The 21,858-nt window shown below is 38.9% G+C and overlaps 1 protein-coding gene and 1 long non-coding RNA gene across 4 annotated transcripts in view; both read left to right on the plus strand.

Annotated features, from left to right (window-relative positions):
* Positions 1 to 10,687, plus strand: part of LOC118767962 — a 23,996-nt gene extending 13,309 nt beyond the window's left edge. The window contains exons 3-4 of the long non-coding RNA XR_005003882.1: positions 1,389 to 1,393; positions 10,570 to 10,687. This is a non-coding gene — a long non-coding RNA (uncharacterized LOC118767962). The remainder of the gene's footprint in view (positions 1 to 1,388; positions 1,394 to 10,569) is intronic.
* The window catches only part of LOC115224240 (NAD(+) hydrolase sarm1), a 200,610-nt gene that overhangs the window by 145,757 nt on the left and 32,995 nt on the right, over positions 1 to 21,858 (plus strand). The window lies entirely within an intron of this gene.

Below are 21,858 nucleotides of genomic sequence, written 5' to 3' on the forward strand. Positions count from 1 at the left end.
TATACTACGCAAGCATCTGTTGATGAATGATTGTATTTGCTTATTTGACTTAACTGTTGTTCGCCATGTCTCAGACAAGTACATATCTATAATATAAACACACACACAAATTTAAAGGTAGCTTTGAATTAATAAGGCCACTATAAAGAAGATGCTATTTATCATATGCCAAAAATATAATTACATTTATTGCAGCAATGTAATCATTATATGTATTAATGTAAGAAATAAAATGGGAAACACATTTTTTACCCTTTTTTTTTACTATATTTCTGTTGAAAAACAGCTTTTATTTTTCAATTGATTTTTAAAACAATAAAGAATGCAGTGAAATAACTTTGTCAATATTAAGCTGTTGTTTGGAACAAAATTAATGTGAAATTCTGGTGCAAGGTTTTTAATTTAGGTTACTTTAAAACAGGACATTTGTATCATAGAACCAGGCGTTGTATTGGGAGGGTTGCTATCAAAAGAGTTAACTCCCTTTCTTACCATGTCTCTGTTGAAATACTCTTTACTCTCTCTTTTACTTGTTTCAGTCATTTGACTGTGGCCATGCTGGGGCACCGCCTTTAGTCGAGCAAATCGACTCCAAGACTTATTCTTTGTAAGCCTAGTACTTATTCTATTGGGCTCTTTTGCCGAACAGCTAAGTTACGGAGATGTAAACACACCAGTATCGGTTGTCACTGAGGCTGATGTACTCAACAAGCAAACCTACCCCACAAAATTTCCGTTCTTGTGCCTACAGTTGAAGGGATTATTAAGATGGTGTTTAAAGGCAGCAAGCTGGCAGAATTCTTAGCCCATTGGGCAAAATGCTTAGCAGCATTTCTTCTGCTGAGATCGACTTTGCCTTTCATCCTTTTCCGGGTCAATAAAGCAAGTACCAGTTGAGCACTGGTGTCGATGTTATCAACTAGCAACCCTCCCCGAAAAATTTCAGACCTTGTGCTAACAATAGAAACGCCTATTAAGATGGTGTTTGAAACATAAGCTAACATGAAAGGTTTTAATGCAGGTCACTTTCAAACAGGAAGCTATAGAACTAAGGGTAGCCTCACGCCAGGCTGATATCAAATGGGTTAATGACTTTTTCGCACGCTTAACTCTTTACCATTCAGACTACTATCTCACATATAAATGCTTATTTATTCACATTGTTTTGAATTAATTATGCATTATAGAACCAGGCGTGATGTGATTGTTTATTTTCAGAATGATATTGTAGGACAGGTGTGAGAGGTTGGATCTGGCCAGTTTGAAAATAAGGCAGATAGAATATTTGGACTGGATGGGTCTGGTTTGAATGCTAAAATGTTAAAAACATTACAATAAATATCATATATTATAGTCAACGAAACAGAGTTTTGTCCTTCTCTTTTAAGCAAAAGTTCATTTTTTTATTGAAACACAGTACTATCATTTTTATGTTTTGGTCTGGAGGAAGGGGTTGTGCTGGTGCTCTTCACGGAGACTCTGGTGAGAGCGATGTGTTTTGTGTTTCCTCTTGAGCACTTGCAAACAGACAGCTGCTGAAAAATTAAAATTAATGAATAAAAAAAGGAAAGGAAAAATGTGTAGGGAAGCAATTCTGCATTACTGGTGTTCTTAAAAAGAGTGAGTAGGAATAGTGGTTTAGTGTTGTAAGGATGGTGGTGGTGCTGGTGGTGCTGGTGCTGGTGCTGGTGCTGGTGGTGATGGCAAAGGTGTTAGTGGTGGTTGTTGTGGTGGTGGCAGTGGCAGCAAAGGGGGTTGTGGTGGTGGTGAAGGTAGTAGTAGTAGTAGTAGTAGCAGCAGCAGCAGATATAACAGCAGTGGTTGTGGTGATGGTGATTGTAAGGGTAATAGTAGCTGCAGAGGTGGTGGTGTAGTGACAGTGCACAGCAGAGGTGGTGGTGGTTTTGGTTGCAGTGCTGTGCAGCTGAAGCAGAAGTGGCACTACAAGTGGTGATGATGGTGTAGCAGTGATGCCAGTGGTGGTGGGGTGATGGTGGAATCGGTGAGGTGGTGGCAATGAAGTCTGGTGGTGAAGATGGTGGTGTTAGTGGTGATGGACACGGTTTGATTGACGTAAGGAAGGGAGATGAATGACTTGGGGAAGTGTCGGAATGGAAGCCAAACCAAGCAACTGCTCACTCTGAAGAGGAGAGCAAAAAGCTTTTGTAGTTGTAATAATGGTAGAAAAGCCAGAGAGAGAGAGGAGAGGAGACACCATGTCTGTGGGTCAGAGGCTGAAGTTTCTCAGTGAGCATGAAAAGGCCCAGAGGTTACAGGTTCTTCAATCTAGTTTGAATCCCAGATGTATGATGCGAAGCTGATTCAATTCTGGCAGGATTTCATCTTTGAACGAAGCTGGATAAAATTGAATACTTAATAGAATTATTTTTTATTTATTTCACATTAGAAAGTTCTCCCATTTCAGACACTGGTTGCTCTTTTGGTTTCAAATATCCATCCATCCAATTTTGCCACTTACTTTTCCTATGAGTGTTTTTATGGTTAGAGCCCTCAGGCACCTCTGTCAAGAAGTCCTGTCAGAAGCAACTCTCATTAAACTAGAACTGCTGGATTCCCAAGCATGATCGACTGAGGTTATGAGTATTACTAGCTGGCCCCATGCCATCAAAAATGATGGCTAATTGTAGTAATTTATATCTACTTATAATGATAAATTAAATTAATACACTTGTCAATGTTCTCATACGCACACATATATATTCACGGCACTCACCCATCTCACGCATGCCCCTCTTATACGAGGGTAACCAAAGGTACCGAAACCGGCCCCCGGCCCCCATGAAGTGGCTGTGTGGTAAGTAGCTTGCTTACCAACCACATGGTTCTGGGTTCAGTCCCACTGCGTGGCACCTTGGGCAAGTGTCTTCTACTATAGCCTTGGGCCGACCAAAACCTTGTGAGTGGATTTGGTAGATGGAAACTGAAAGAAGCCCGTCGTATATATGTGCATATGTATATATATATGTGTGTTTGTATGTCTGTGTTTGTTCCCCCCCCCCCCAACATCGCTTGACAACTGTTACTGGTGTGTTTACATCCCCGTAACTTAGCGGTTTGATAAAAGAGACCGATAGAATAAGTACTAGGCATACAAAGAATACAAAGAAGTCCTGGGGTTGATTTGTTCGACTAAAGGTGGTGCTCCAGCATGGCTGCTGTCAAATGACTGAAACAAGTAAAAGAGAGAGTATGCAGAGTTGAAACTCTGTTTGATTTTTTTTTTCACTGTAGCACTTCCATCATTCCACTACCAAGTTTGCCATCACCCCTTCCTTCCTTATTCATCTCTCTCCTCTTCCTTTCTCATTCATATGTTGTGATGGAGAAATACACAAGAATATTATTATAGTAGATTATCCACGGTTTCAAATACCTTAATTGAAAACACATGGCATCTTGGGCATGTGTTTTCTGCTTGGTTCTGGGTCTATGGGAGCCTTGTGAGTGGATTCGGTAGATGAAAACTGATAGAAACTCTTCATATACATGTGTGTGTGTTAGTGTCTCGTCGTCTTCATATCGTGTGATGGTTGTAAACAAGCATCACAGTTGTACAAGCAGTGTCGCTCATTTCTAATCTTCCATAGAAGCATATCCATCCTCGGGAATATTGCTTTGCTTGGAAAAAAAGTTATCAGTTGGTGACAGGAAAAGCACCCAGCTATAGAAAATCTGACCCATGCTTGCATGGAAAAGTGGACATTAAGACAGTGCTGACGATAATGATGAACTGCAAAATTACAAGTACAATTACAGAAAGTCTGTCTGTCTGTCACTCTCTCTCTCTCTCTCCCTCTCTCGATATAGCTATCATTGTAATACATGTACGTACATAAGGTGGCAAGCTGCGGAATCATTAGCATGCCAGGCAAAATGCTTGGCAGCATTTTGTCCGTCTTTGTATTTTGAGTTCAAATCCTACTGAAGTTGATTTGCCTTTCATCCTTTCAGGGTCGGTAAAATAAGTACCAGTTGAATACTGGGGATCGATGTAATTGACTTACCACTCTCCCCTGAACTTGCTGGCCTTGTGCCAAAATTTGAAGCCAATATATATTCTTTTATTCTTTTATTTGTTTCAGTCATTTGGCTGCGGTCATGCTGGAGCACCACCTTTAGTCAAACAAATCAACCCCAGGACTTATTCTTTATAAGCCTAGTACTTATTCTATCGATCTATTTTGCCAAACTGCTAAGTTACAGGGACATAAACACACCAACATCGGTTGTCAAGCGATGCTAGGGCAACAAACACAGACACATACATTTATACATACACATATATGTACAATGGGCTTCTTTCAGTTTCCGCCTACCAAATCCACTCACAAGGCTTTGGTTAGCCCAAAGGCTATAATAGAAGACACTTGCGTAAGGTGCCACGCAGGGTGACTGAACCCGGAACCATATGGTTGGTAAGCAAGTTACTTACCACACAGCCACTCCTATGCCTATATATATATGTATGTATGTGTATGTATGTATGTATGTATGTTTGCATGTATATTGTCAATGAGAGGGGGTTCCAAGAATCCAGGTTGATTACTTCTGGTAGCACTATTGCAAGGATGCCAGCTATCAGAATGTATAGGATGGAAAATTTCTTAAGTAGTAATATTCATCTCACACAAACTGAAAATCCAGAAGATTATCTCCTGTCATACAAAACATGTGATACCAACAACTCCATTCTTTGCTTATTCTATATATATACATATATATATATATATATATATATATATATATAAGTTCAGCAACAATTTAGATTCAAATGAATATGGTACTTAATTTAGATGCACCAGAATTTTGTATGGTGTTAGCCATAAAAATTTTCGGGGTGATTATAATCAAAATAAGCAACAAGAATGACTCCGGTAATTCGGTACAATTGTTTCGCACTACATTATTTTATTAAAAGTTGTATGTATTACAGCGGATTTAAGATGCTGAGTGCTCATCAGCCAATTATATAGGTTTTCCATTAATACAAAAGCTTTCAAATCAAGTAGTAACATTATAGAGAAGGTAGATATACAGATAAAGATGTAGATTTAAATTTTAAGAACATATGAGGTTGTGAAGTCCAACCGCTGACTGACCAAGCTATGGGTGTATCTAACTGCTATAAGATTAGAAGTAATAAAGGTTTTTTAGTTGTATATATATATATATATATATATACATACATATATATATATATATATATATATATATATATTAATTTATTGTTCCATTAGATGTAGGATCTATAAAAAAAATGTACTCCATCCAGTCAGAGATGAATATCGTTTAATGTACACTGTATTTTAAGTAAGAACTGCTAACAGTTTCATGCCATGGGAACACAATAACCTGGCAGATTTATAAAACATGCTTTGAGTTTCCAAGCAATTTTTCAGGTTCAGTGCACTTAGTTAGTCCTATATATATATATACACACACATACACATATATATAGATAGATATATGTATATATATATATCACTTAGCTTAATGGTAAAGAGCACTATGTGTGGATATACTCACACACACACACTTATACTCACACTCATGCACATAGGCGCAGGATTGGCTGTGTGGTAAGTGGCTTGCTTACCAAGCACATGGTTCCAGATTCACTCCCACTGTGTGGCATCTTGGCCAAGTTTCTTCTGTTTTAGCCTCGGGCTGACCAAAGCCTTGTAAGTGGATTTGGTAGGCAGAAACTGAACGAAGCACGTCATATATATATGTGTGTGTGTGTGTGTCTGTATTTGTCCCCCCTCACCATCGCTTGACAACCGATGCTGCTGTGTTTACGTCTCCATAACTTAGCGGTTCAGCAAAAGTGACCAATAGAATCAGTGCTAGTTTTACAAAGAATAAGTCCTGCAGTCGATTTGTTAGAATAAAGGCAGTGCTCCAGCATGGCTGCAGTCAAATAGCTGAAACCCAAAAATGAATAAAACAATATATATATATATATATATATATATATTTATATATATATATATATATATACGCACACTCACAAACACATATATATACACCATATATATATATATATATATGGGTATATATGCATATATACATATGCATCTACATTTTTTTAATTTTTTTATATATATATACATATATATATATTTGCATGTATATCTGTTTGTGTGCACTCACACACTCACACTCATACGCATACATACACGCATATAAAAAGCTTCGACTACTAATAAAGAGCACATGCATTGCCACATGCATTGCGACATGCATTGCCACATGCATCGATTCCTGTTTCCCTCTGTAAACACAAACATTCACCAATCTGTCTCCCCGTTTATACACTTGCACACACACACGCACGCGCACACACATGTACACACGTGCATGCATATTTACACACACATACACACACGCACGCATATATACATGTGTGTGTGGGGGGGAGATATCGTGCTGTTTTATTTGCAAAATATTTATTTACATGCCAGTCAATTTTAATTGCAAATAAATCTGTACACATCAGGAGGAAATTTTTCAAATCGAATCAAATCCGTTTCCAGCAAACTAGTAAGAACAACATCGACAACAACAAGATCAGGCTCCACCACATGCTACCACCATTTCTCTCCGTTCCGTTTCGTTCTGTTCCGCGCTCTCTCTTCCATCAAAATAGTTCCTATAGCCCTCCTCTAGTGACCTAAAGCCTGGATTATTTTACATCAGTCTTAACTCTCTGTTCACCTGTTGTGGTTGTTATTGTTGTGGTTGTGGTTTTTTTTTTTTGCTGTTGTAGCTGTAGTTCTTGTTGTTGTTGCTGTTGTTATTGCTGCTGTTGTTGTTGTTGCTGCTGTTGATGTTGTTGTCATGAGCAAAATCAATAAAAGTGTTAAAACTAGGATGTTGAAGTGGAACCAACCTGGTTTCTGCATTTGCTGCTTGCCAGAATGTCTGTGTTGTTTTTATACCTACTCTTCCCCCACCCCACCACCACCACCACCACTACCACCACTACCACCACTACCACCACATGCTCCCTCCCCCCGACTCCTCTATCTCCCCTCTCTCTCTCTCTCTCTCAGGCTCATTCATACATGCTGCTACTACTACTACTACTACTACTACTACTACTGCTGCTTGTACTGTTGTTACTAACTAACGAACTATTATTGCTGCTGTTCATCGTTGTTGCCCTCATTGTTACCAACACCACTATCCTTCCTCTTGTACCATCAGTATCACTGTCATCATCATCATCATCATCACCATCATTATCTTCATCATCATTATAAACACCATCGTCATCACCATCACCACCACTGCCGCCGCCACCATTATCATCATTGTTATCATGGTCGTCATCATCATCATCACCCATCTCCTCCTCTTCCTCCTCATCATCCTCTTTCTCTTTCTCCTCCTCCTCATCATCATCCTCTTTCTCTTCCTCCTCCTCCTCATCACCATCATCACCTTTCTCTTCCTCCTCCTCCTCATCATCATCATCCTCTTTCTCTTCCTCCTCCTCCTCCTCATCATCATCACCCTCTTTCTCTTCCTCCTCCTCCTCCATCTCCTCACCATCCTCATCAACAACAACAACAACCAAAACAGCAACAGCACCAGCAACATCAGCAGCAGCAGCACATTGTTTTGCATAGTGTGTTTGTTTGTTTGTTTACATATGCACGTTTGTTTGTTTGTTTGTTTATGTTTGTATTATGCAGTACAGAACATTTTTCGGAAAAATTCACGGTTCAGTAAAAGAAAAAAAAACAACAAAGATTAAAAACAAAAAAGCAAAAACAGAAACAAAAAACAGCAAAGAACAAAAAGACACCCAAATCAAAACAATAAACTGTAGCGTTTGATTTAATTTTTATTATTTTTTAAAGATTTTATTTATTTTATTTGATGCCAAAACAAAATACCTTTAGCCATTTTTAGAGATTATTGCAAATTTCGTTGCTGAGTTTATATATTTTCTGTGAAAAAACATCTCTAATTATTGGCAAGTGCAAAGCTTTCAGAGTAATAACTATTATTTTGTATTATATTACATTATATTACATCATATTGATTTCAAATTTTGGCACAAGGCCAGCAATTTCAGGGGAGGGTGTAAGTTGATTATAACAACCCAAGTGCTCAACTGGTACTTATTTTATCAACCCTAAAAGGATGAAAGGCAAAATTAACAATCGGCAGAATTTGAACTCAGAACGTAAAGACAGATGAAATGCTGCTAAGCGTTTTGCCAAGAGTTCTTACAATTTTATCAGCTTGCCACCTTATTCTGTTGTATTATATATTGATGCCCATGGGCATATGGCGTAGTGGTTAAGAGCACAGGCTACTAACCCCAAGATTCCGAGTTTGATTGCAGGCAGTGACCTGAATAATAATAATATGTAAAAATACCTTAGGAATGAGAACCTAAGTTCGAAGTTTCCCTAAGACATATGTGTAGGAGTGGCTGTGTGGTAAGTAGCTTGCTTACAAACCACATGGTTCCAGGTTCAGTCACATTGTATGGCATCTTGGGCAAGTGTCTTCTACTATAGCTTCAGGCCGACTAAAGCTTTGTGAGTGGATTTGGTAGACGGAAACTGAAAGAGACCTATCGTATATATGTGTGTGTATATGTTTGTGTGTCTGTGATTGTCCGCTCCACCATTGCTTGACAACTGATGCTGGTGTGTTTACGTCCCCGTAACTTAGTGGTTCGGCTAAAGAGACTGATAGAATAAGTACTAGGCTTAAGAAATATGCACTGACATTGATACCCCAGTAGTCAACTGGTAGTTATTTTATCAACCCTAAAAGGATGAAAGGCAAAGTTGACCTCAGCAGAGTTTGAACTCAGAATGTAAAGACATATGAAATGCCACCAAGCATTTTGCCCAGTGGGCTAACAATTCTACCAGCTCCCTGCCTCATTATATCCTATTGGTTTCGAATTTTGACACAAGGCCAGCAATTTCAATGACGGAAGGTGTTAAGTCCATTATAACAACCCCAGTGTTCAACTGGTACTTATATTTCATAGACCCCCAAAAGGATGAAATTCAAAGTCGACTTCGGTGGAATTTGAACTCAGAGCATAGCGGTAAATGAAATGCCGCCAAGCATTTTGCCTGGCGTTCTAACGATTCTGACAGCTTGCTGCCTGATTGCATTATATCATATTATGTTGTTTTATGTTTCGTGCGGTTTTTTTTTTTCGATTATTATTATTTTTTTTTTTTTTATTCTGTTTCATTTGATTTATTTATTTATTTTCTTGATCTTCATTTGATTTACTGCAATTCCGATTCTGATTCCATTTGATTTGTTTTGTAGTTTTATTTATTTATTTATTTATTTATTTTTTGGAAGTCGATTATATTGTAAAGCCACTACTACTACTACTACTACTACTGCCTGTCAGCTTTATGTACTACTCTAGTTAATCAAGGGAGTGGTGGTGGTAGTGGTGGTGGTGGTGGTGGTGAGGATGATACGGACGATGGGGATTGGACTGCGGCCAAGCTGTGGCCACCACCTTGAAGGATTTTAGTCGAACAAATCAATGTCAGTGCATGTTTTTTAAGCCTGGTACTTACTCTATCCATCTCCTTTTGCTGAACTGTTAGGTTTACAGGCATGTAAACAAACACCAGTTGTCAAGCAATGTGTGTGTGTGTGTGTTTTGGCAGAAAGACAAACACAATGACACACACACACACACACACACACACACAGACACACACACACACACAAATACATACATATAAATAACACAAAGACAAAGTTAAAAAAACGAAGTGTATTAGGTTTATGCTCAGGATAAATTGAAAGAAGTCATTTATATTTTGAGCAGATGCTCTTCTACAGGATCAATAGATAATGGGTGGGATTCCACACGGTTTCCATCATGCACATTCACTTGCAATGCATTGGTTCACCCTGGGGGCTATGGTAGAAGATACTTGTCAAAGGTGCTGTTAAGTGGAATTGAAACCAGAACCACATGGTTTGAAAGTAAGCTTCTTAAACACACACCCAGGCAAATAGATGAATAGAATACACCACAGCTACATTGTTGTTGTTGTTGATGATGTTGATTTTATTTTGGTAAAAATCAAGTAGTGGTAGTATGGAATCATGCCCTGTTTACAGCTCATCGGTGCATCCACCAGTTGTTGGTGGTACCCTACTACTCCTGGCAGATGACACTTTTGCACTACTCGGGTGACAATCCTCAAACCCATGGGTCTGTTTGGGTTGTCGTTGCTGGTGAGGATTTTATAAGGCTGGAATGCAATACCCCTTCTGGAAGAAGGGGTGTCGTCCGTGACCGTCGCAGACCCTCCAAGGCTGGTGACCTCAGTGCTATTAATGTTCCGTTTCAAGTGTTGTAGGCCAACACCTGCAGGAGGGAAATGAGCAGAGAGAAAGTTCCAGAGAGAAAATGTGCTGTGGAAACAGCAGCAGTAGTAGTAGTAGTAGTAGTAGTAGTAGTAGTAGTGCTGATGGTGGTGGTGGTGGTGGTGGTGGTGGTGGTGGTGGTGGTGGTAGTAGTAGTAACAGTAGTAGTAGTAGTAGTAGTATGAGAGCATGCGCTGTAACAGTGTGTCACTGCATCCACCATTTGTTGTTGATCCCTACTATTCCTGGCTGATAACGCCTTTTCGCCACTCAGGCAACAACCCTTCAACCCATTGGTCTGTTTTGAGTAGTCGTTGCTTGTGAGGGTTTTACAAGGTCAGTGTTCAAATCCTACCTCAGCCTCTTTTGGTCGCCTTTTACAAGATGCAGAGGAAATGTTGGGTTTATTCTTTGACATGCTGGTGCCATGCATACCAGCCTCCCTTCTCCATGCCACGAATGTTGTCCAAGGGAAAGGCAAAGGCCAATGCAGCTTGGCACCAGTGATGTCACAACTCATTTCTACAAATGAATGAACTGGAGCAACATAAAATAAGATGTCTTGCTCAAGAACACAACACATAATCCATCCAGGAATCGAACTTAAAAGCTTACAGTTGTAAGCCCAATCCTCTAACTACGGAGCCATGCACCTTCACATATGTATGACTAGCATAATTTATAATATTCTATTTCATCTGCTTGCCGTGCTGGCTTGGGGTTGATGGGCCATCGTGGTCTGAATCCTCTGTTATTGGGAGCCACTGCTCTCATAGACTGCTACCCTTACATGTCATTTGTTCCAATTTCTGATAAAATGTCCTTCCTATCTTCACCCGCATTACAGAGTGCACTTGGTGCATTTTCTCCTGGCATCATCAGTAGAAATGTTGAACGGTCCTCGAGAAGATGAGGGTTAGTTATATTTAAATTATATACAAAACAGATGTTAGTTCTAGGCCCCAGGGACTATATAGCATCACTTTAATTCATTTTCCTCTTCTCTGCAAAGCCAAAAAGTATTTCATATGCTAACAATTATTGACATCTACAAAGCTTGGGTGAAGCTCATAATACACACACACACACACACACATATATATATATATATATATATCCTGCTGTAGAAACTCTGCCAGTTCAAGATTGGAGCCTTGTGCAGCCATCTGGTTTGTCAGCCTTCAGTCAAAATCATCCAACCCATGCCAGCATGGAAATCGGACGTTAAACGCTGATGATGATGATGATGATACATACATACATATGTACATATATATATATATATATATATGTGTATATGTATGTATGTATATATATATATATATGCGTACCTTTTCCTTCTTTGGACACTAAACTCTGCTTGCGAAGACCTGTTGAGGCAAGTGAAATCGAAATCAAAATCAAAGTGAAATTTGATGACGGGCACGAGCACCATACAAGCGTGATCGGTGACAGAGCGACTAACTGGCTTCCGTGCCGGTGGCATGTAAAAGGGCACCATTCGAGCGGGATCGTTACCAGCATCGCCTTACTGGCACCTGTGCCGTTGGCATGTGTAAAAAATTCAAGCGAGGTTGTTGCCAGTACCGCCTGACTGGCCCCCGTGCTGGTGGCACGTAAAAGCACCCACTACACTCTTGGAGTGGTTGGCATTAGGAAGGGCATCCAGCTGTAGAAACACTGCCAGATCAAGACTGGAGCCTGGTGCAGCCATCTGGTTCGCCAGCCCACAGTCAAACCATCCAACCCATGCTAGCATGGAAAGCGGACGTTAAATGATGATGCTGATGATACAATTTTGAAAAGATAATTGAAAGCCCTCACACACACTAGAAAGAAACTTCCTCCAAAAAGATTAGTGATTCTCTGATAAAGAATTTACAACTTTTTGTTTTTTTAATAATTTTTTTAAAGAAATCTTTTTTATACTTGGTAAAACTGTATCAAATAATTTTAACAAAAGCTGTTAAATATATATATACATATATATATTTATATTTATATACATACACACATGCGCACTCAAATATGTACACACATATACATTTTGTGTATGCTTGTATATACTAGGATTGCTTCCATTAACTATATATTCTTCACAGCCAGCGTCATTATCCTGGTGGTACCTAGTCATAAGGAATCAATACCAACCAACAATATTATACATCTTTCGTCTTCCATATATTTTATTCTTTTTCCCTTTGAGATTTTTCATCTGGTTTGCAAAAAAAAAAAGAATATATATATTTCACTTTGAAGTATTTCGCACCTTGCTGTTAAAAACACATCTGTAATTTAGGAGATAAAATGAATAGAATAAGCAAAATAAAAACTAATCTACTTTAGTGAAGCAGCCTATTTTTATTACCATGTTTTACCTGGTTCTGTTTTCTGTTGGTGTGTAGATATGGTATTTTTACCAATGTTTTTCCCATTCAGGAAGCGATTTTAAAATTTGGGTTAATGATAAACATATAAGCTAGCCCGATATAGAGAGAGATTCTGCAGTTTATCTATAATTCTCTTTGAACATATATGTGTGTGTGTCTGTGTGTTTGTGTAATTCTCTGTGTACGTATACATATATGTATGTATCTATCTATCTATCTGTGTGTACTATAACTCTGTTTGAACACGTGTATGTCTGTGTGTGTGTGTGTGTGTGTGTGTAATTCTCTGTGTTTGTATACATGTATGTATGTGTGTATTTATGTATGTATGTATCTATATATATATATGTTCACTATAATTCTATTTGAACATGTGTGCGTATATATATATATATATATATATATATTATATATATATATATATACATACATACATACATATATCTATGTGTGTGTGTGTGTGTATATATATATATATATATATATATATATATTGTAATATATATATTATACACACGCACATACACCAATACATGTATCTCTAAATATGAAATTGTTAATTCTTACATGAAGTCAGAATACGTAGCCATTCAGATTATGCTTTGTTGAATACAGCTCAATACATTAAGCTGTTCCCATCATGCCCTCTTCCTAACATGCCTTACAGAGCAACATGGCTGCCCACGATGAGTCGACCTCTACATGGTTGCTCAATGTCCTAGAAATAGCAGCCAAATCTTACCTGAAGTCATATCCTTAACCCTCTTGATGCCAACCCACCTGAGACTGCTCCTTAGTCATATAATGTAAACTTCCTGTTTTAGCATGATCTAAATTAAAATTTCATGTTTATTTATGTTCCAAACACCACTTTATTAATACTCTATCACTTGTTTCAGTCATTTGACTGTGGCCATGCTGGAGCACTGCCTTTAGTTGAACAAATTGACCCCCCAAGACTTTGGGATTGCACCTAGAAAGTTCCCCTCCAAGGCACAAGTCCGGGCAAGGTTGTTTATGGAAGACCAGCAGTCACTCATGCATAGCAGCCTCCACTCTCCATGCCACCAATGTTGTCTGAGAGAAAGGTAAAGGCCAATACAGCTTGGCATCAGTTTCTGTCCATCAAATTCATTCATAAAGTGTTGGTCAGTCCAAGGCGAAGGCTTTAGTAGAAGACACTTTTCCTAAGTCTCACAATGTGGGACTGAACCAGGAACTTCATGGCTGCAAACTGAACTTCTTAACTGCACGGCCATGCCTGCACCTTTCCGTATTTCCATATTTTATGAGGATGCACTGGGCATTGCTCTTCAAAGGCGACTTTGACTAGAAAAAGAAAAAGAAAAGAATAAAGAAAAGCATTCTATATACAACAACAGCGATGACGATGATGATGACAGTAGAATCCTCACACCTGGAAGAACCCAGATTTTTGTCTTAATGCTAACGAAACAAACAAACAAATGTGAATCCAGTTCTTTCATCTCGTATTCAAAACATTCTTTCATCAAAGCTACTGTTCAGCATTTAGTCTCTTGGGGAGTTTTTTTTAATCATTTAGTCACAGGTAAATGGGCTATGCCTGTATCACCCTGAGACTGGTGGCAGGTGAGGTGAATTCAGAAGTGGGTTATTAATATATTTGTCATTAGATAGGTAAAGTGTGTTGATATGCTACCAAGAAGTGAAGTATGTTATTGTGATATCGACAGGTGAGATATGTTGTGGTATAGATAGGTGAGTTATGCTGTTGTGGTGTAAAGAGGTAAGGTGTATTACAGTATGGACAGGTGAGGTATGTTGTGGTGTAGATAGGTGAATTATACTGTTATGTGTAAAGAGGTAAGATGTGTTTCAGTATGGGCAGGTGAGGTATGTTGTGGTATCGACAGGTGAGGTGAATTATTCTGTTGCCATATCAAGAGGTGAGATGTGTTTTAGTATAGACAGATAAGGTATCTTGTTGCAGACAAGATACCTTACCTGTCTTAACCTATAGACAGGTGAGGTATGCTGTTGTGGTAAAGATAGGTGAGGTATGCTGTTGTGGTATAGATAGGTGAAATATGTTGTAATATAGACAGGTGAAGTATGTTGTTGCAGTATAGATAGGTGAGGTATGTTGTGGTATAGGCAGGTGAGACATGTTGCAATATAGACAGGTAAGGCATGTTATTGTATCAAGTGAGGTATGTTGTTGTGGTGTAGACAGGTTAGGTATATTATAGTATAGGCAGGTGAAGTATATTATTGTATAGACAGGTGAGGTATGTTGTTTAAACAGGTGAAGCATGTTAGTGTATAGACAGGTAAGGTATACTATTGTATAGACAGGTGAGATATGTTGTGGTGTAGACAGATAGTTTTTTGTGGTATAGGCAGGTGAGTTATGTTGTTCTATAGATACTAGCCAAAGTGTTCCTGCTGAAGTAAACTTTGCTTTCATCATTTTGCAGTTGATAAATGAAGTACCAGTTAAGTACTGGGGTCAGTGTAATTGACTAGTCCCATCATCATCCTCATTTAACATCCGTTGTCCATGCTGGCATGAATTGGACAGTTTGATTGAGCTGGCACGCTGAAAGACAGCACCAGACTCCAGTCTGATTTGGTATGGTTTTCTACGGCTGGATGCCCTTCCTAACACCAACCACTCCAAGAGTTAATGGGTTCTTTCATGTACCACCGGCACAAGTGCCATTTGTGTGACACCAGGGTGCATTTACATTCCACCAGCACAGGTGCCAATTTGTATCTGCCACAATTGCGATTTTGCTCAGCTTGATGAGTCGTCTTGAGCACAACATAATGCCAAGGGTCTTGGTCATTGCCTCCATGAGGCCCAACACTTGAAAGGAACTTGGCCACTTCACTCCATGAGGGTCAACACTTGAAAGGAACTCAGCCACCTTGCCTCCATGAGGCCCAACACTCAAAAGGAACTCAGCCACTTTGTCTCTGTGAGGCCCAACATTCAAAAGTTGATTCTTTACATGCCACCAGCACAAGTCCACTTGGCTTGACAGGTTCTCTCAAGCACAGCACATCGCCAAAGGTCTCAGTCACTAGTCATTGACTCTGTGAGGCTCAAAGTTCAAAGATCATGCTTCACCACCTCGTCCCATGTCTTCCTGGGTACATCTGCCTCAGATTCCCTCCACAGTTAGAACTGTTCTCATCCATACACATCACATGACCATACCAGCACAGTCATCTCTCTTGCACACCTGATCTGATTCCTCTTATGTCTAACATTTCTCTCAAGATGCTTAAACTCTGTCGAACGTGTACACTGACATTGCACATCCAGCAAAGCATACTGGCTTCATTCCTGTCAAGCCTACACATGTCCTCACCTGTTATAGCCCATGTTTCACAGCCATGCAGCATAGCTGTTTGCACACAGGCATCAAACAAACTGCTTTTAACGCTGAGAGAGCAGCCCTTTATTGCCAGCAGGGGTAGGAGCTCTCTGAATTTTGCCCAGCCTAATCTTATTCTCACAGCTATGCTCCCAGAACATCCACCTCCACTACTCACCTGGTCACCTAGATACCGGAAGCTATCTACTACCTCTAGCTTATCTCTCTGGCAATTCCTCCAAAATTTCAGGTCTTGTGTCTATAGTAGAAAGGACGATTATCATCATTATTCAAGGTGGCAATCTGGCAGAAACGTTAGCACACCAGGCAAAATGCTTAGCGGTATTTTGTCTGCCACAACGTTCTGAGTTCAAATTCTGCCGAGGTCAGCTTTGCCTTTCATCCTTTCAGGGTCAATAAATTAAGTACCAGTGTAACACTGGAGTCAGTATAATCAACTAGTCTCCCCTCCCCCATCAAATTTGAGGCTTGTGCCTCCAGAAAAAAGGATTATTATTATTATTATTATTATTATTATTATTATTATTATTATCATCATTATTTATTAAGGCGACAACAGACAGAATCGTGTCTATGCTAGGTAGAATGCTTAGCAGCATTTCATCCATCTTTACATTCTGAGTTCAAATTCCACCGAGGTCAGCTTTGCCTTTCATCATTTCAGGGTCAACAAAATAAGTACTAATCACGCACTGGAGTCAATGTAAACAATTAGCCCCCTTCCCCCGAAATATCAGGCCTTATGCTTATAGTAGAAAGGATTTTTATTATTATCACTATTATTATTATTACTATAAAAGTGGCGAGCTGGCAAAAACATTAGCACGCCGGGTGAAATGCTTAGCGGTATTTCGTCTGTCTTTATGTTCTGAGTTCAAATTCCACTGAGGTCGACTTTGCCTTTCATCCTTTCGCGGTCGATTAAATAAGTACCAGTTACGCACTGGGGTTGATGTAATCGACTTAATTTGTTTGTCTGTTCTTGTTTGGCCTCTCTGTGTTTAGCCCCTTGTGGGTAGTAAAGAAATAGGTATTTCATTCATCTTCATATTCTGAGTTCTGAGTTCAAATTCCACCAAGATTGACATTACCTTTCATCATTCCAGGGTTGATAAAATTAAGTACCAGTTGAATACTGGGGTTGATGCAATCAACTATCCCTCTCCTAAATTTCAGGCCTTGTGCCTATAGTAGAAAGGATTATTATTATTATTATTATTGATTGATTGATTCTAGTTTCAGCTCACGAGCTGTGGCCATGCTGGGGCACCGCCATTTATACTATTATTATTATTATTATTATTATTATTATTATTATAGCTGTTCTTTTCATACCTAATTAAATTTATGTTTCTTTGTAGTTTTTTAGTTTCATGTTTCCAAATTCTCCTGATTCTCATTATTTATATTCTATGGTAAAATACACGCACGCACACATATACATGCATGCACTCACAGACACTGCCACCACCCGCCACCCCTCCCCATCCTCTGCAGAAAGTCATTAAATATTGGAAAGTAATCTAAATATAGTTTTTTTTTTATCCTCAAACCCTACCTTTATGGCTTCGACTTGTTAACTCACACATTTCAGGGGGGCCCCCTCTGATAATTTATGAATTAACTAAGTTTCACACATTCAGGCTTCTTCCCTGTTTTCCTCTCCACCAACACCAACACCACCGCCATCTTTACCCCCCCCCTGCACACACACAGCCATTCTTGTGTGTGTCTGTGTGTGTGTGTTTATCTCTGTCTCACTGACAATCTCTCCTTCCTCACACGGTACCCCTTATATTTACATCTCTACTATATTTATCAGATGATTTATCACTTGCTTGTTGTATTGGTTGTATTGTACACACACATACACACACACATGACCTACATAAGCGCACATACTGTGTGTGTGTGTGTGTGTGTGTGTGTGTGTTAGTGAGTGTTGAATAGTATGCTTTGGTACAATGCATTTTACTATAGTTTTTCAACTCAGAATCCAGTCTAACATTCCACTCCTATATCCTTATCATATAACTGTTCTTTCCATGTAAGGAAAGGTTAGATGGAAAAAAAGTCACATAATATGAGAATAGACAATATATATATATATATATATTGGGTCATCCCGTAAATAACGCGGGGTTGGGGGTTATACTTCTCTTATTTTTCAAAATTAAGATAAAGTTCCTTTTTTAATCTAAAATATACTCTCCTTCATTTTCTACAATGCTCTTCCATCTATCTGGTAGACTTGCAAGGCTCCTCTTCCAAAATTCAATTATCTGTGATGAAAAATACTCCTCCAGTACTGTTCTGACTTCATCTACAGAATTCATATTTTTTCCATCCAAATGATTTTGAAGAGTGCAGAATAAGTGATAGTCAGATGGGGCAATGTTCAGCAAATATGGTGGGTGGGGCATTGTTTCCCATTCAAATTGCTCCAGCCTCTGGAATGTCATCCTCAGTGTATGCGGCCAAGCATTATCCTCATGGAAGAACACCTTTCGTCTTGAAACCAAAGATGGTCATTTTTCTTCTAGCACTGACTTAAGCAACTCAAGCTGCTTCCAGTAGATCTCCTTTGTTATCATTTGGTTTAGGTTTAAAAGTTCAAAATGGACTAAACCTTTCACATCCCACCAAAACAGATAACAACACCTTACATTAGTGAAGACCTTCTTTAACCCGGGGTGCCGGTGTTTTATAGAGAACCCATTTCTCGTCACCAGTCACTATTTGGTCCAAACAAGCTTCATTCCTGAGATGTGGCAGCAAAGAAGAGCACACATTCACTCACTGTGCATGATTAGACTTTGTTTGTGAAGAACCCATTGACACAATTTGCTGACGTTTCGATGGAACACCGGTATCGATGAATGGTTGAATGACCAAATCCTAGCTTCTCTGCTACTTCCTCAACAGTTACGATGGCATTTTTTTTCTACCAGGGTTTGCAGGACATCCTTGTCGAGCTCTACAGATCTTCCAAGAGGAGGCTTGTCTTCTAGGCTGTAGTTTCTGGCTCAGAATTTCTGGAACCATTGTTGACACTGGCTTATGCTTATTGTTCGAACCCCATATACTGCATTAATATTCCTCATATTTTCCATTGTGTTGTTGCCTTTATTGAACTCATAAAGCAAAATATGCTAAATATGCTCCTTTGTCACTTCCATTATAGCTTTGAAAAAAATAACTGTTGAAATCAAACTGAACTCTTCAAAACTTACACTTTGCTCAAGGTAAAATTACTACCTGCTTTTGTAGCAAGTTGATGCAGGTAGTTTATCCCATCCCCCTCTGACTTTTAGTGCAATTGAAAAAACTCCATTATGTATGAGACAACCCAATATATATATATATATATACATACATACAGAAATACATACGTATATTTATACACACACACACACACACATATATATATATGTATGTGTATATATATATATGTATGTATGTATGTATTTATGTATGTATGTGTGTATGTATAGATATGAATATGTGTATGCATACATGTATGTAAATATATATCTGGGTGTACATTACACACACACACACAATACAAATCATTCTATATTTAATTTCCTTGTTCCTTAAACAGTAGAAACATTTGTGTTAATTTCACCTTCAAAATCTGTCTCACCTACCTACCTCCTCTTTTCATTCATGAGAAGTCTGTGTTGAGTTTCTTTTTTTTTTTTTTCCTTTATGGGAACTTGATCAACAAGAAATTAGATACAAACCGAGGTGAATTTAGTGCACACACTTAGAAGCACTTATTTACCTTTTTTGAAAAGATGAGCTTTCTACAGATATCACTAGCTTACAAGAAGCAACCCACATGAAGCCTTCATCCTCTTGTTGTGTCATTTGATAAGCGAGTAAAACTTATACCTTGTACATTAGGCCTGGCTGTGCGGTAAGAAGTTTGCTTGCCAATCACAAGGTTTCAGGTTCATTTTAACTCCATGGGAGTTCATTTTCACTCCATCATGATTATCATCGTCATCGTTGTCTTCATCTTCGTTTAACATCTGTTTTTCATGCAGGCATGGGTTAGACAGTTTGATAGGAGCTGGCAGGGCCAGGAGACTACACCAAGCTCCACTGTCTGCTCAGGTATGGTTTTTATGGCCAGATGCCCTTCCTAATGCCAACCACCTTTCAATGTAGACTGAGTGTTTTTTATCTTGTACCAACACTCGATGAGATCTGTTTTGGCATGGGTATTATGGCTATATGCCCTTCCTAATGCCAACCACTTTACAGAGTGGCCTTGGGTGCTTTTTACGTGGCAGAAGCACTGCTAGCAAGGGCTGCTTTGGCATGGTTTTTACAGCTAGATGCCCTTCTTAACACCAACCACCTGACAGAGTGGATCATGTGCTTTCTATATGGCACAGCTGGACCTTCGGGCCAAACTAAAGCTTTGAGAGTGGACTTGATAGATAATTAATAGATAGAAACTGTAATAAACCCATCATATACACATATATGCATGTGTATGTGTGTTGCTGTCTCCTTTACTTGACTTCATCTGATAGATGTAAACAAATGTCACCATCATACAAGCAGTATCCTTCATTTCCAATTTGCTGTGGAAACGTGTCTGGCCATGCAGAAATATTATATTAGAAGGCAGCGAGCTGGCAGAAACGTTAGCACACCAGGCAAAATGCGTAGCGGTGTTTCGTCTGCCATTACGTTCTGAGTTCAAATTTTGCTAAGGTCGACTTTGCCTTTCGTCATTTCAGGGTTGATAAATTAAGTACCAGTTACGCACTGGGGTCGATGTAATTGACTTAATCCCTTTGTCTGTCCTTCTTTGTCCCATCTATGTTTAGCCCATTGTGGGCAATAAAGAAATAAGAAATATTATATTATTTGGAGACAGGTGAGGTTTAGCAGCAGGAAGACATTAACCCATAGAAAATTTACCTCAACAAATTCCATCTGATTCATGCCAGCATGGAAAAGTGGATGTTAAACAATGATGATGAGGATTAGATACACTCTAAAATAAATTTACATTATCCGTTTTTGGCTTTGCTCAATGTATCAATAATTCAGTCATTGATCTAACAATCAACTGAACACTATTTATATAAATTGGATTTTTCCAGTTTAGTGGTGTATGATGAAGGTGTGGTTGTGTGATTGAGAAGTTTGTTTCCTAGCCATATGGTTTCAAGTTCAGTCCCACTGTGTGTCACCTTGGGCAAGTGTTATCTATGGCCCTGGGTCAACCAAAGACTTGTGAGTGGATGTGGTAGACAGGAACTGTGTAGAAGCTCATCATATACATAGTACACATGTATATACATATATTTGTGTTTGTTCACCAAAACGGAAACTGAAAGAATCCTATCGTGTATACATACATACATAATGAGTGAGAGAGAGATAAACAGATAGATAGATATATTCATACATACATACATATATACATATATATATATATACCAGGCTCCAGTCTGATCTGGCAGTGTTTCTAGGAAGGGCATCCAGCTGTAGAAACACTGCCTGATCAGACTGGAGCATGGTGCAGCCCCTGGCTTCCCAGACCCCGGTCGAACCGTCCAACCCATGCTAGCACGGAAAACGGACGTTAAATGATGATGATGATGATGTATATATACATCTACTGATATATTTCTTATACATATATAGAAGCT

Source organism: Octopus sinensis, linkage group LG25 (genome assembly GCF_006345805.1).
Source record: "Octopus sinensis linkage group LG25, ASM634580v1, whole genome shotgun sequence".
Taxonomy (NCBI): domain Eukaryota; kingdom Metazoa; phylum Mollusca; class Cephalopoda; order Octopoda; family Octopodidae; genus Octopus; species Octopus sinensis.